The sequence below is a fragment of the Cervus canadensis genome, chromosome 17 (genome assembly GCF_019320065.1).
Source record: "Cervus canadensis isolate Bull #8, Minnesota chromosome 17, ASM1932006v1, whole genome shotgun sequence".
In the NCBI taxonomy this organism is placed as follows: Eukaryota; Metazoa; Chordata; class Mammalia; order Artiodactyla; family Cervidae; genus Cervus; species Cervus canadensis.
This window is the reverse complement of record NC_057402.1, coordinates 47,544,896-47,559,195: the sequence shown is the minus strand read 5'-3', so window position 1 is coordinate 47,559,195 and position 14,300 is coordinate 47,544,896. Positions and strand designations below refer to the sequence as shown.

Here is a 14,300-nt window from a genome sequence, read left to right as displayed (position 1 = left end):
AACGGATATCATGGTTAAGGTAGAGGCCTTAACTAATTTCATTAAACAGGCCCTCTTAGACAGTACTAAAGCCATTCAAGCTTTGAACGAAGAACAGATTCAGATGAGGAAGGCAGTAATTCAAAATAGGATGGCATTAGACATACTCACAGCAGCCCAAGGAGGGACTTTGGCGAATGGTGTGTACATCCCTGACCTGTCTGAAGATGTATCTGCTGCCTTGGAGGATATGCAAAATCAAGTGAAAGCCATGTCTAATGAACTGTTGTTATAGTAATCTTGATCATACTGCTTTGTGGACCCTGCTTCCTACAATGCCTTGTGAATTTTGTAACCCAGAGGTTGATAGCATTCTCTCATGTGGGTGGCAGGAGGGCTAAGGTACAATATATCTCAATAAATGATGCTTGTTATGGAAACTAAGAGCATCAAGAGGGGGGAATGAAGAAGGAATTCATAGGGCCTGGACTCCATCTCAGGCCTGTCTGTGCTGATCGTGCGTGGCCACCTCTCCAGTGGACTCTGAACTCTGTGCTTAGCGCCTGTGGGAATGACAATGGAAGGATAAGACCCCCCTCTGGGCAGGGGACTCTTGAAGAACAGACACTAATCACCCCTGCCTCCGGACACTATCTATCAGAATGTAAGTACAGGCTTATCAGTTATTAACTATTTGGAATGTAACTGCGGGCTTATTGACTGCTTGAACACATAACACGTGAATGATGGGGTTATTGTAGTTGTAGTTACCCTTCCTTTGTTTATGTAAGTCTCAAGGGAATTGGGGTAGTGGGTTTGGACACATGGGGTATGAAAGATTTTCACAAATGCTGGTCAGGGTCCTTGGCTAAGAGGAGACTCTGCCTTGGGCCCGCCGGTGTAATAAACTGCACTCCACTAAAAAAAAAAAAAAAAAAAAAGAATAAAAGTTAATCTCAGCTCTTACATCACACACACACAAAATAACTCAAGATGTAACACAGACCTAAACATAAAAGTTAAAACTAGCAAACTTCTAGAAGAAAACAGGAGAAAATCTTTGTGACTTTGGTAGGCAAAGATTTCTTAGGTAGTAAACAAAAAACACTAACTATACAGGGGAAAATTGGAAATCTGAACTGTATCAAAAGACTTCCACTCTTTGAAATTCGCTGTCAAGGAAATGAAAAGGAAAGCCACAGACTGGGGGAAAAGATTTGTAGTATTTATATTCAACAAAGGACTTGTATCCAGAATAAACAAGGAACTCTTAAAGTTCAGTAAGAAATTAAACAACATCTCCTACATATACAATGGGCAAAAGTTTGCACAGCTGTCTGAGAAAGATATACAAATGACCAATAAGCACACCCAGAAGTGCTCAATTAGGGAAATGCAAATTGAAACCACAGGGGAGTACCTCTATACATTCAAAAATTAGAATACGGAGATAAGTACGGCCCCTGTGCAAGGATGACATGCAAAATCATGAAGCATTCCATATTTTTTGACAAGACTTAGGTTGGTAAAAATTGTGACACAACATTTGAAGAATCATGTTAATTTTTAATACAAAATTAGAAAATAAAAATGAAAGATTTCAGTAAGTCTACAACTTTACACTTAATATCTACACTTTACACTAAATATCGTTTTGGTTCATGTTTAGCTATTTCTATAGATAAAACTACTACAGATTTTCTGATCTTCCAGTACTTTCTGATCTTCCAGTACTAGTAGAGTATCACCTATGTACATCACTTATCACAAACTTTTTAGATTATTTTGGCTGCACTGGGTCTTTGTTGCTGCAAGAGGACTTTCTCTAGTTGTGGTGCATGGGCTTCTCATTGCCATGACTTCTCCTGTTGCAGAGCATGGGCCCTAGGGCACACAGGCTCAGTAGTTGTGGCACACGGGCTTAGTTGCTCCAAGGCACGCGGGATCTTCCCAGATCAGGGATCGAACCTGTGTCCCCTGCATTAGCAGATAGATTCCTAACCATAGGACCACCAGGGAAGTCCTAATTTTTTTTTGGAAAAAAGAAGCATTTTTTTAAACAAGTAAGTGTTTTTCAAATAAAGTTGAATATATGTATGTCCTATATATATTTAGTATATTTATTATATATATAATACATATATATTTATTAAATATAACTATAACTCTAGCATAAATGTGTGCATTTATTATAGATTATATAGATAATAATTTCAATTAAAGTTAAATTACATATTTTTATTTATTATATATAATATACATATATAATATATGAAAGACTGACAAAATCATGTGTTAGTGAGAACCAAAGTAATAGAACTCTCATACGCTGTTCATGGGGATTCAAACTGGTATAACCCCTTTGAGAAAGTATTTGATAGTTTCATATTAATTTAAACATACACTTATAGCATAATCCAACAATTTCACTCCTGATTGTTACCCAAAAGAAATAGGATACATGTATACACACACACAGGAACTCGTTCATAACAGCTCTAGTCCCAGTCCTCTGAATCTGGAAACAATTCAAATATTCATCAATAGGCAAAATGAATAAACAAATCATGGCATATCCATACAGTGAAATATGACTGCAGTAATAAGGAAAATGAACTGTGAACACAAATATCATGGAGGAATATTAAAATCAATCCAAGCAAAAGAAATTAGACACAGAAAATTATATTCCATGTGCATTAGTTTCCTTGAGCTGCTGTGAAAAATTACCACAACCTTAAAACAACTTAAGGTTGTTTAAAACATCCTAGGCTTAAAACAACAGAAATTTATTCTCTCAGAGTTCTGGATACCAGGAGACTAAAATCCACGTCCCAGTATAGCAGCCCTCCCTTCAGAGGCACTGGGAGAGAATCCATTCCTTGTCTTCCAGATCTGGTGGCTACCAGCATTACTTGGCTTACGGCCACACCACTCCAATTTTTGCCACCGTCTTCACATTGACATCTCCCTGTGTATGTGTAGTGTTGAATCTCCCTCTACTTCTCTCTTATAAAAACACCATTCAGTGGCATTCAGGACCCACCCAGATAATCCAGAATTATTTCCTCATCTCAAAATCATTAACTTAATCCCATCTGCAGAGATGGAATCAGTCACTTCAGTGTGTCTGGCTCTTTGCCACCCTATGGACCGTAGCCCACCAGATTCCTCTGTCCATGGGATTTCTTAGGCAAGAATACCGGAGTGGGTTGCCATTTCCTCCTCCAGGGAATCTTCCAGACCCATCAAACCCACATCTCCTGAGTCTCCTGCATTGCAGGCGGATTCTTTATTGCTGAGCCACCCAGAAAGCCCCAACTGCAGGAACAGTTTTTCCAAATAAGGTAACATTTACAGGTTCCAGCAATTAGGACACATCTTTGGAACTACTATTCAACCTACCACATCACATGTTTCCATTTATATGAAGTCCTGGAACTAATCTCTAGAAACAAAAAGAAGTGGTCATCTGGAGCCAAGGAAGGTAGTTGATTAACTGCAAAGGGACATGAGAGAACTTTCTGGTGTGAAATAAATACTCCATATCATGATTGAGATGATGATTACATGACTGTAAAATTACCAAAACTCATCAAACTTTACCCTTACAATGGGTACATTTTATTACACATATTATGCTTCAGTAACTTTACTTATTTAGTTTTGACTGTGCTGGGTCTTTGTTGCTGCATGGGCTTTTCTCTAGTTGTGGTGTGCAGGCTTCTCACTGCAGTGGTTTCTCTCGTTGTGGAACACAGGCTCTAGGGTGCACGGACTTCAGTAGCTGTGGCTCCCAGGCTCTAGGGCACAGACTCAGTAGTTGTGGTGCATGGGCTTCATTGCTCCATGGCATGTGGGATCTTCCCAGATTAGGGATCAAACCCAAGTCTCCTGCATTGGCAGGTGGATTCTTCAATGCTGAGACACCAGAGAAGCTCCATTAACGTTAATTTTAAAAGAAAGCAAACAAGTGACGATTTAGGGGGTTGTAAAGTCAGATTTGGCAAGTCAGGGGGTGAATTCTAAACAAATGGCCCAGGTATATGGGAGGTGGGTGGTCCTGGAACCTCCCTGGGGAAGCAGGATTCTGGAAGGACTTCCCACATCCCACTGCCTCCCTTCAGCTCCTCATTTACCTGAGAGCCAGGTGCTAACCTGGCGGTGCCCTGCTGTGGGGTGCTGTCCACAGGGAGATCAGGCTTTTGGGAGAGACACTCAAAACTAATTCCAGGACAAGGCACCTGTGACAACAAGTGACAGATACAGAATCACAGAGGAATGTATTTGGGGATGTATTCTCACCCTAGATTATGATAGAACTCTCTAGATGGGGTAGCATTTGAGTGTGGGCCCTGAAAATGGGGCCAGGATTTTTTTTAATCTTTTATTTTATTTATTTATTTATTTATTTTTGCCCGCACTGGGTTTTCATTGCTGTGTGTGTGTGTCCTCTAGCTGTAGCAAGCGAGGACTACTCTTCGTTGCAGTGCCCGGACTTCTCACTTCAGTGGCTTCTCTTGTTGCAGAGCACGGGCTCTAGTCACTCAGATTTCAAGTAGCTGTGGCACTTGGGTTTAGTTGCTCCTCAGCATGTGAGATCTTTCTGGACCAGGGATCAAACCCATGTCTCCTGCACTGGCAGGCTTATTCTTAACCCCTAGACCACCAGGGAAGCCCAGGGCTGGGTTTTTACATGCAGAAATACCAATGCCAGTTTCTTCCTGCTTATAAACTTTAGTATGCCCTGGGTCCTCTTGGCCCTCTCCCCATCTGACTCAAGCCTACCCAGGGTGGCCTCTCTAGGCATTCTGTTCTGTCTCCTTTCTTTTGCTCATGTTGGGCCATGTGTCAGTCATGCCAATCCCTTCTCTATTCTTCAAAAATGAAGCCTCAACAACAGACCATGATCTTCAATAAGGCATGTTGGGGAGGCCCCTGTTTTAGAAAAGCAGTCTGGCTGTCTCTTTCCATTACTACTCCACCCCAGGTTCCAACCCACAGCTCCAGACCGGCCTTCATGTTCCCAGGGCTCTTCTTCTTTGACTTGAATTATTGGTCCCTTCCTGTATCTGTGCTAGCTCTGGCTTCTCATGAAGACTCTACCCAGGTGAGCTCTGCCCTACCTAGTGCAGGGATGCCATGGATGGTTAGACCTTCTCCTACGACCTGGTTCCTGAGCCCTACCTCAGTCCCCATCCCTAGGCCACAATACTTCAACTCCTAGGCTCTCAGGGATGGACCCATGCCACGGCCCCAGGGCTTCCTTGGAACAAAAATGAAGCAATTTGAAACTTCTCAGGCTCTCATTTCAGCACAATCCCCTGGATTTCATTCTGTGTGCTTTGCCTAAGGAGACAGCTTGGAATCTCTTAGCCTATATCCTCCCCTTGTCTCCATAAGCCAGGAAGCTTCTCCTCCTTTGCTGAGTGAGAAAAGGCAGGCTTCCCAGAGCCTGGGCCAAGCCACAACTAGGAAAGCTGAGCCCTATGGCTCCAAGTAGGCCTCCCTGCATTCTTGCTCTCACCATACAAAATGCTCCCTCATTTTCTTATGATCATTCCTTGTTTGTATCATTTTTAGGGGTCATCAGAGCTCCACACTGACAAGCTGAGCAGGAAGACCTGCAAGAGGTCCCCAGATGGGAAGTCCATAGCCTGAAAGACCACAACCAACTCCAGTGACGGCTCCACCTTTTGGAGAGTCCAGTGGCCTCCAAGATCTGGTCCCAGAAGACAAGAAATAAAGCCATGGGAAAGGAAGGGGGTCTTCTGAGGAGCTAACAGTCCTATAGCAAAGAGGAGATCTCACCCTGGCAAGCACCCTGAACCCACCACCTTGTGTCAAAGACTGAACATGTCCTAAGTGGGGCTTCCAGGTTCTGAAAGCCCAGGAAAGGAATGCAAGGAGGAGGTGGCCCTCCTCTCTTTCCAGAAGAGTGGAGGAAGGAGCATGGGTACATGGGTACTAAATGGGGTTCCATCAAATGTCTAAGACTCTTGTTAGAAGGTGAAGGCTGTTCTGGCAATAATTGGGGCCACCCAGGACCCCCCAGTGCACCATATCACCCTCACCTACTCTGAGTCCCCAGTGTCTGGGAGACATTCTGACCCCTAAAGAAAGGATCCCAGTGACTAAAATAGCCAGGTGGAATGCAAACCTTACTCCATCACTGAGAGGACTGACTAGAGACAGTAATGATGCCTTTCACAGTTTTCCAGCTTTTCATCCACCTGGCACTTAGCATTACACTTCCTCTCCCATGTTTGCTGGATGGGGGTCACATGACTAATTCTAACCAATAAGTTGTAACCAGAAATTTTTGTTCAGTCACTAAGTTGTGTAAGGCTCTTTGCAGTCCCATGGACTATAGCATGCCAGGCTTCTCTGTCCTCCACTATCTCCCAGAGTTTGCTCAAACTCATGTCTATTGAGTCAGTGACACTATCTAACCATCTTATTCTCTCTTGCGCCCTTCTCCTCCTGCCCTCAGTCTTTCCCAGCATCAAGACCATTTCCAATGAGTCAGCTCTTCCCATCAGGTGACTAAAGTACTGGAGCCTCAGCTTCAGCATCAGTCTTTCCAATGATATTCAGGGTTGATTTAATTTAGGATTGACTGGTTTGATCTCCTTGCTGTCCAAGGGACTCTCAAGAGTCTTCTCCAGCACCACATTTTGAAAGAATCAATTCTTCGGCCATCTTTATGGTCCAGCTCTCAATTCCGTACATGACTACTGGAAAAACCATAGCTTTGACTATACAGACCTTTGTCAGCAAAGTGATGTCTCTGCTTTGTAATATGCTATCTAGGTTTATCATAGCCTTTCTTATAAGAAGCAAGCATCTTTTAATTTCGTGGCTGCAGTCACTGTCCACAGTGATTTTGGAACCACAAATGACATGTGCCTATTCTGGGCTGGAGCATTTAATTGCTGATACACAACAGGACCCTTTTTTCCCCTCTGCCATGGAACCAGAGGGGAATGTCCCAGATGGTGGCTGCTCCATCAGCCTGACCTGGAGGATAATGACATGGTGCAAAGTTCCCAACCATCCACATTATGGATGTGGGCAAGAACCAAATCTTTATTATTTCAAGTCCCTAAGATTTGGGGGCTGTTGTTATTGCAGCATAACCCAGCCTATCCTGACTGAGTGCTTAATGTGTGCTAAGTCACTTCAGTCATGTCCAACTCTTGGTGACCCTATGGACTGTAGCTCGCCAGGCTCCTCTGTCCATGGGATTCTCCAGGCAAGAATACTGGAGTGACTGGGTTGCTGTGCCCTCCTCCAGGGGATCTTCCTGACCCAAGGATCAAACCCAAGCCTCTTGTTTCTTTTGCATTAGCAGGCGACTCTTTACCATTGAGCCACCTGGGAAGCCCAGCTGACACATGGGCCAAAGGTTAACTAGCACAACACAAGGTCAATGTCACTATTCCCAGTGACCCACACTGCCTTGTTTCCCAATCATCCACTTTTAATTTTGAGTCTATGTCAACACCTCAGTCCTAACACAGTGAAAGTGTCAGAATGCCACAGAATCCTCCTGCCCAGCTTAAAGACTCCAAATTGATTATCTTCTCTAAGTCAAAGATGCCAGCTCTTCAGGATCTGGTAGATTCTAGTTGCGTGTTAAGGTCAGGATTAGTCAACTATAGGTGGCAAGGCTTGGGCTGCCAACCAAATACCAGAAGTTGAACTGTAACATGTGAACCGACATCAGACTCTGGAGCTCAAACACTTCTTGCCAGATTTGACTAAAGACAAACCAACTTCATCTCTTCCAAGGTTTCATCTTAGACAAGAAGAACTCCCACCTGTGGGTCCTGACTTGATGGATCACCATCTTAAGCTTCACGTCCTGATGCATCCTAGTGGTACTTCTGTTCTCCTATTAATTTTCTAACTTGCTATCCATGGGATTTGTAGCTTCTAGTCTTTCTTTGCTGCCCACCCTTGTCAGCTCTAGCCTCAGGCCATGGCCTTGGCCTGCCATCACCCCCCACCCCCCTCTTCCTGTTATTTAAACATTTCCTAACCCTACCATCCCCAGGAAGTTCTCTTGGGTGATAGAGCCTGACTGATTGGTACTGAGGCCCCACCCTACCCACCCTTAGAGCTCCCCATCCATCCACTCCCATTCATCACTATACACTTTACACATCTTTACTGTCATATAAAGCTCTAACTCGACCATTTCAATCAAGCATGCAGGCAGAGGGAAAGAATAAATGAATGTTTATGAGCCTCTGCAATAAACTAGCTTCTTTCCTTCACTCATCTCTTCATTCAAGCAGGATGGTGAGAGGTTAAAGATACAGATTCTGGTATCTAATTATCTGGGACTGAACCTCTGCTCTGCCATTCACTAGCTATGATTTAGGCAAAGCACTTGACCTCTCCGGACCCTCAGTTTCTTTTTTTGGAAAACAGGAATAAGTTATGATGGCCATTAACAAATTGTAAGATTATCACGGTTACTAAATGAGTCACTAGATGTCAAATGCTTAGAACACTGCCTAACACAGAGTGCTCAATGGATGTGAGTTATTATGATCTGGAGTCTCTAAACGTGTCAGACACAGGAGAAACAAAGAAGAAAAAAGACCTATTCATTCATTCATTCAACAAATATCGATTGAGAGCCTGCGACTGACCCACACTGAGCTGGGAGTTGGCGATATATGTTCCTACCCTCATGAAGCTCAGAGTCTGGTAAGAGAGAGCGGGGGACACTACACGTAAACAGCTCAAAATACACACCAGCAAGGTGTGGGCTAGGCCAGGAAGGGAAGGAATGAGACGCCGTAATAGAAACTGGGGGCAGCAAAGAAGCTGGATGGTCAGGGAAGGCCTCTCTGATATTTAAAGTACAATATGAAGATGAAATGGAGCGAAAACACAGAGGGGAAGAGTAAGGCAGCTGGAGGGGACATGAGGTGAGAGAGGCAGGGCCAGGTCATTCAAGCTCTGTTGGCCGCTGTGTCCTGAATGCAACCAAAAGCCACTGGATGGTTGTAAGCAGAGAAGCAACAGGAACTCACCTGCATCTTTGTGTGGGGATATTGTCATTCTTCTTTCATTCATTTATATTTATTTATTTGGCTGTGTCATGTCCTAGTTGCCACATTCGAGATCTTCAATCTTCATTGCAGCATGCAGGATCTTTAGTTGGGGAGTGTGGGATGTAGTTCCCAGACAAGGGATGGAACCTGGGCCCCCTGCATTGGGAGTGCAGAGTCTTAGCCACTGGACCAGGAGGGAAATCCCTGCAATTCCTCTTTTACTAAAAAGGAAACTGAGGCCCAAGGTCACACTGCTGATAAATGGTGCAGCTGGAAGTAGAACAGGTCTCGCAAGCCCTAGCTCAATGAACCTGCCAATTCACCACACACTGCTCACCCACCCACGTCCCACACAGTGGGAATCGAGTGCGCAGGGTAAGTGCTCATTACCTCCAAATGCCCTTCACCTGCTCGTGGGGTCACGGCGCCTGCCTCGATTTAAACTCATACCACACCCAGGACTCTGCCATGTGCAATTGGCTGTCCAGTGAAAGTTTTCACATCAGTGGTTTCTGCAAATGAACTGCTTCCCCGCACTTCTTCCCACCACTGTTTCCATCCCCCGCAGTCACCAGAGTTGACACCCAAGCCAACAACCACAGGTAAACGTGTCTCTCCCTGGGACACAGAGTTAAACACACAACCACAGAGATGCGTCTTGGGCCCAGAATGGAAGGGGCCAAGGTGCCAGGGATGACAAATCCCCCAAGAATCCAGCTCAAAGCTCCCTCCCCTCAAGAGACACCCCTCCTCAAAATAGGCAGAGGGGTCAGGAAGACTCGTGCAAACAGCTGGTCCACAAAACCCCACTGTGTCCATGACTTTCCCCACCTTGGCACTTTCTATTTTTATCAGGAGGGTGAGAGGGGGTTGCCAGGCGGGGCTACGCTGCTGTTTATGTCTGAAATTTGAAAAGATGCACAGTGTACTTGGGAGAAGGCGTTTGCAGTTAAAGGAATTTCGAAGGAGAATTTCAAACCCAGCAGGGTGAATAGGTGCCTTGTCCTCTGGCTTTTGACTCTGGAAAAGCCACGTTTCCAACCAAGGCATGCAGAGGGGCCAGAGACGGGGAAAAAAACGCACGGGTGTGAGATTTGGACAGGTAGTGGGACACAGCTCACCTGGGCACAGGCAATAGCTGATTTTCAGACTGGGGGTACTAGGGGAGGATCCCCTTTGACGCTCCAATGTAATTTCTATTTATTTCTTCACCAGATAATTCATAGACTGCCCTGTCCTCTTACACTCCCCAATACACCCCCACTCACTGGTAGCCATTCTCTCCTCTGTGTCTGTCATCTTTTTCCTCTCTATTGGGGAGTTTTATTGAGTATTAATTTTATCAAGTATTAAATTTCTCATGGGCTTTCCTGGTGGCTTAGACAGTAAAGAATCTGCCTGTAATGCAGGAGACCAGGGTTCGATCCCTGGGTTGAGAAGATCCCCGGATGAGGAAATGGCAACTCACTTCAGTATTCTTGTTTGGAGAATCCCATGGACAGAGGAGCCTGGCGGGCTATAGTCCATCAGGTCGCAAAGGGTCGGAGATGACTGAGCGACTAAGCATGCATACACAAATTTTCTCATATATTCCTATTTGCTTCTTATGGCTTTAAGCATTCTCATTTGTCAATTTTCTGTTTTTGAATTAAATCATAAGTGTTCCCTTGGTAGCTGTATGGTGCACACACACAACACAGAGAGCTTAGGACCTAGTCTACCATTTTACTCTGTAGGCATAACAGCGGGACTTGATGGTCCTATTCCTTCAATTGTGGAAAACGGGAAGCAAGAAAGAGCAATTAAATGACACCACCCCTAAGTTGAATGAATTTTACCATGTCCCTTTTCTTCATCCTTCAAAGGTTAAAGTGGCGCTGAAACATCTCTGTGGAGAACTTCTAGCCTGAACCATACATGCCCTTATGAAACCAAGGATCCTCAGGAAGGCTGGCATGGCTTTTGTGGGGCTGGATATCTGACTTGATCCGGGACCTAAGAAGGACTTAATGCCATGATTCCGTGGTGAGATCTGGCCAGTGTGTATAAAAAGATCATAGCTGTTAATCTCATTCATTTGGGCTTACAGGTAAATGCCATGAAGCACCAGACTCATATCTGTGTCTATAAGCTGCAAAAATGCAACAGTTGTTCAAAAAAGGAATTTAAAGACTTCCCTAGTGGTCCAGTAGTTAAGACTCTGCTCCCAATGCAGGGGGCATGAGTTCTATCCCTGATCGGGGAAGATTACACATGCCTTGTGGTGCACCGCCCCTCAAAAAATCATGAATTCTGTTACTGAACACTGTGGGGATAAACTGAATTTAGAAGTTCATTAACCACAAAGTCCTAATAGCCACAAAATGCAGCTGTCAAGCAATCAAACCCCAATTGTATCTATGGCTGATGGAAATGCATTACTTGACACTTGTCCACATTTCTTTTTCTCTAGAACCCCATTACCTGCATCACTTTTCTTTGGGTGTCAGGGTCTCCAGCATATCCTTGCATTTCTCTCCAAAGTCTCTTTTCTTCCCTTTTTTCTGCCCTTCTACTTTCTCCCTTCATTAGCTACAGTACAAAATTAAAGTATATTTTAACATTTGTCAACTACAATTTAATGTTCCCTGTTCTTATATTGGGGGCTTCCCTGGTGGTTCAGCAGTAAAGAATTCACCTGCCAATGCAGAAGATGCGGGGTTTGATCCCTGGGTCAGGGAGACCCCCTGGAAGAGGAAATGGCAACCCCCTCGAGTAGTCTTGCCTGGGGCATCCCCTCGACAGAAGAGCCCTGGCAGGCTACAGTCCACGGGGCTGTAAATAGTCAGACATGACTTATCAGCAGCAGTTCTTATGTTAAACACAGACGTGTGGAATTGCAGACCCAGCATTTCCCTGAGCCCCAGTCCCAAAGATCTCTCTGCCGTCTGGCCGCCTCCCCCTGGGCGTCTCTCCACCTCGGAAAACCAAGCTTGTCTACAATGGGACTTGCTGTCTTGTCTCCCCAAGCCAGCTGCCCTTCCCCACTGCCCATTTCCTGATGGGACTCCCCATTTCCAGTCATTCAGCTTCAGAAGGTTGAGACCATCTTGATTCCTGCTTCTCTCGCTCTCCCTCAAGACCCGGTGTCTTTGATTTTCCCTTTTGAATGTTCTTTCCTGTCCATTCTCGCCATCATAGTATTTATCCAACCACCCATAGACAAATTTTGCTGATTCTTCAGTGTTTTGACACATGCTATATTTTAAATTTTTAAGTTAATCACCATTGATATCCCACGAAGATCTAGATATTTGGTTTCTCAAGGAAAACAACTACGGCTACTATTACCACTGCTAGTACATGACCCAGCAACATGGAGCCTGAACTCCTAAATGGCAACATTCAGGTGAAGCTGGCTAGTGGCTGGTGGCTGTCCCTTTGGACAGGCCACACTCTCTCCAGTTTGCCTCTGGTTTGAGTAAAAGAAGCCAAACAAAAAGGAGTACTCATCGGAAGATGACATTTCTATCAAGTAAAAAATAGACAAAATTGGTCCATCAGTGAGTTTAGAACAGTGATCTCTGGTGGGGGTGGGGGAGCAGGGAGGGGACAGCTATTGACTAGAAGATGAACAAGGGAATGTTCTACACCCTGATTTGGTTGTGGTTACAATGGTGTTTGTAGATGTGAAAAAGTTCACTGATTGTATACTAAAGATGTACTTCATTCTATGTAAATGATACAGCAAAAGGAAGAAAGGGAGAGGGAAAATGGTGTAATGCCTAGGACCAGACACATAGTAGGTGCTCAATAAATGACTGATATTAACATTTTAAGTATGAGGGTTCTGAAGCCAGGAGGCCTGGGTTAGATGCCTGGTTCTATCATTTAGCAACAACATGAACCTGAGCAGCTTCCCTGTCCTCAATTGCTTCATCAGTGAAATAAAGCCAACAAGACCTCATTGAGTCACTGTGAGGTTTAACGAAGCATTTAGCACAGGTCCTGGCTCATAGTAAGCACCCAGTAAATATTACTGTGAAAAACAGAAAGTTCTGACACCGGTTACAACATGGATGAACTTTAAAGACATTATGCTAAGTGAACAAGCCATCAATAAAGGACTAACACTGCGTAATTCCAGCCATAGGAGCTACCTAGAGTAGCTGGACTCACACAGACACAAAGTAGACTGGTGGTTGCCGGGCACTGGGAGGAGAGAGGGCATGGGGAGTTTACTGTTTAATAGATAGAGTTTCAATTTGTGAAGACAAAATAGTTCAGGAAATGGATGGTGGGGATGGTTGTACAACAGTGTGTGTTTACTTAATACTGTGGAACTGAATTGTATATTTTAAATTGTTAAAACAATAAATTTTATATGTGCTTTATAATAATAAATAAATGACAAATAAACACACCAATAAATATTACTATGATGATGACATTGTGCTAACCCGTGAAGAAACTGAAATCCCATTTTTTTTAAACTTGGAATTTTGAGACTAGTCAGACAGCCCTCCAGCATTTTAATAATGCCTACTTTTATGCCTATTTTTATGATTCTTTCAAGATCAAAATGCTAACAAGTAAAAGTCCTAATAATAAAAAATAGTCTACTGAAATACAGCTTTGTCCCCTTATGTATTCTGGGTTTTCTCCTCTGGAAGGAATACACGGTAAGAAGCCGAATAGATGAAGAGCAGTAACTAAAATGTTAAGAGGACTATCCCCCAGCACTGTATACCAAATGAGTGCCAGGTTTTGTGGGGAAAAGCCATGCCCGTGTCTTAGCAGGTCATTTTCAAACTATGGAGTTGCTGTCTGTCCCTCTTTTGTTTCATTTCTAGCAAGCATTTGTTTATGGGGTACTGTATTTGTTCATATGATACCAATTTTGTTTCTCTACTAAAAGGTGTAAAAATCTAGGAAAATTTCTCCAGAATGACACAATATTTATCAGTGAAAGGAAATAAAAAGATCGAGCCCAATGTGACAAGGGCTGGGCAGTCAGTTCCAAGGACTCTGATGGCTGGAATACAAAGAAGAGCCAGCTCAGGTCCAGGTGTGGGAGATGCCCTAGGATTCAGGGTGATGAAGAGATAAGATGGGGAGGCTCCGGGAGCTGTGGGGTCTGGAGTTACCTAGAGAAGCACCCTTCTATCCCTCTTCTTACCCCAGACCTGTCATAACTGGTGATGATGATGATGCTATGATGATGACTATGATGGCAGAAACCAACACATGAACACCTCAATCAGCATCACT

The 14,300-nt window shown here is 44.0% G+C and overlaps 1 protein-coding gene and 1 pseudogene across 14 annotated transcripts in view; one reads left to right on the top strand and one right to left on the bottom strand.

The window, feature by feature from the left end:
• LOC122455055 (myeloid-associated differentiation marker-like) overlaps window positions 1–14,300 on the bottom strand; it is a 114,497-nt gene that overhangs the window by 95,460 nt on the left and 4,737 nt on the right. The window lies entirely within an intron of this gene.
• LOC122419840 lies at window positions 1,390–1,487 on the top strand (annotated as a pseudogene).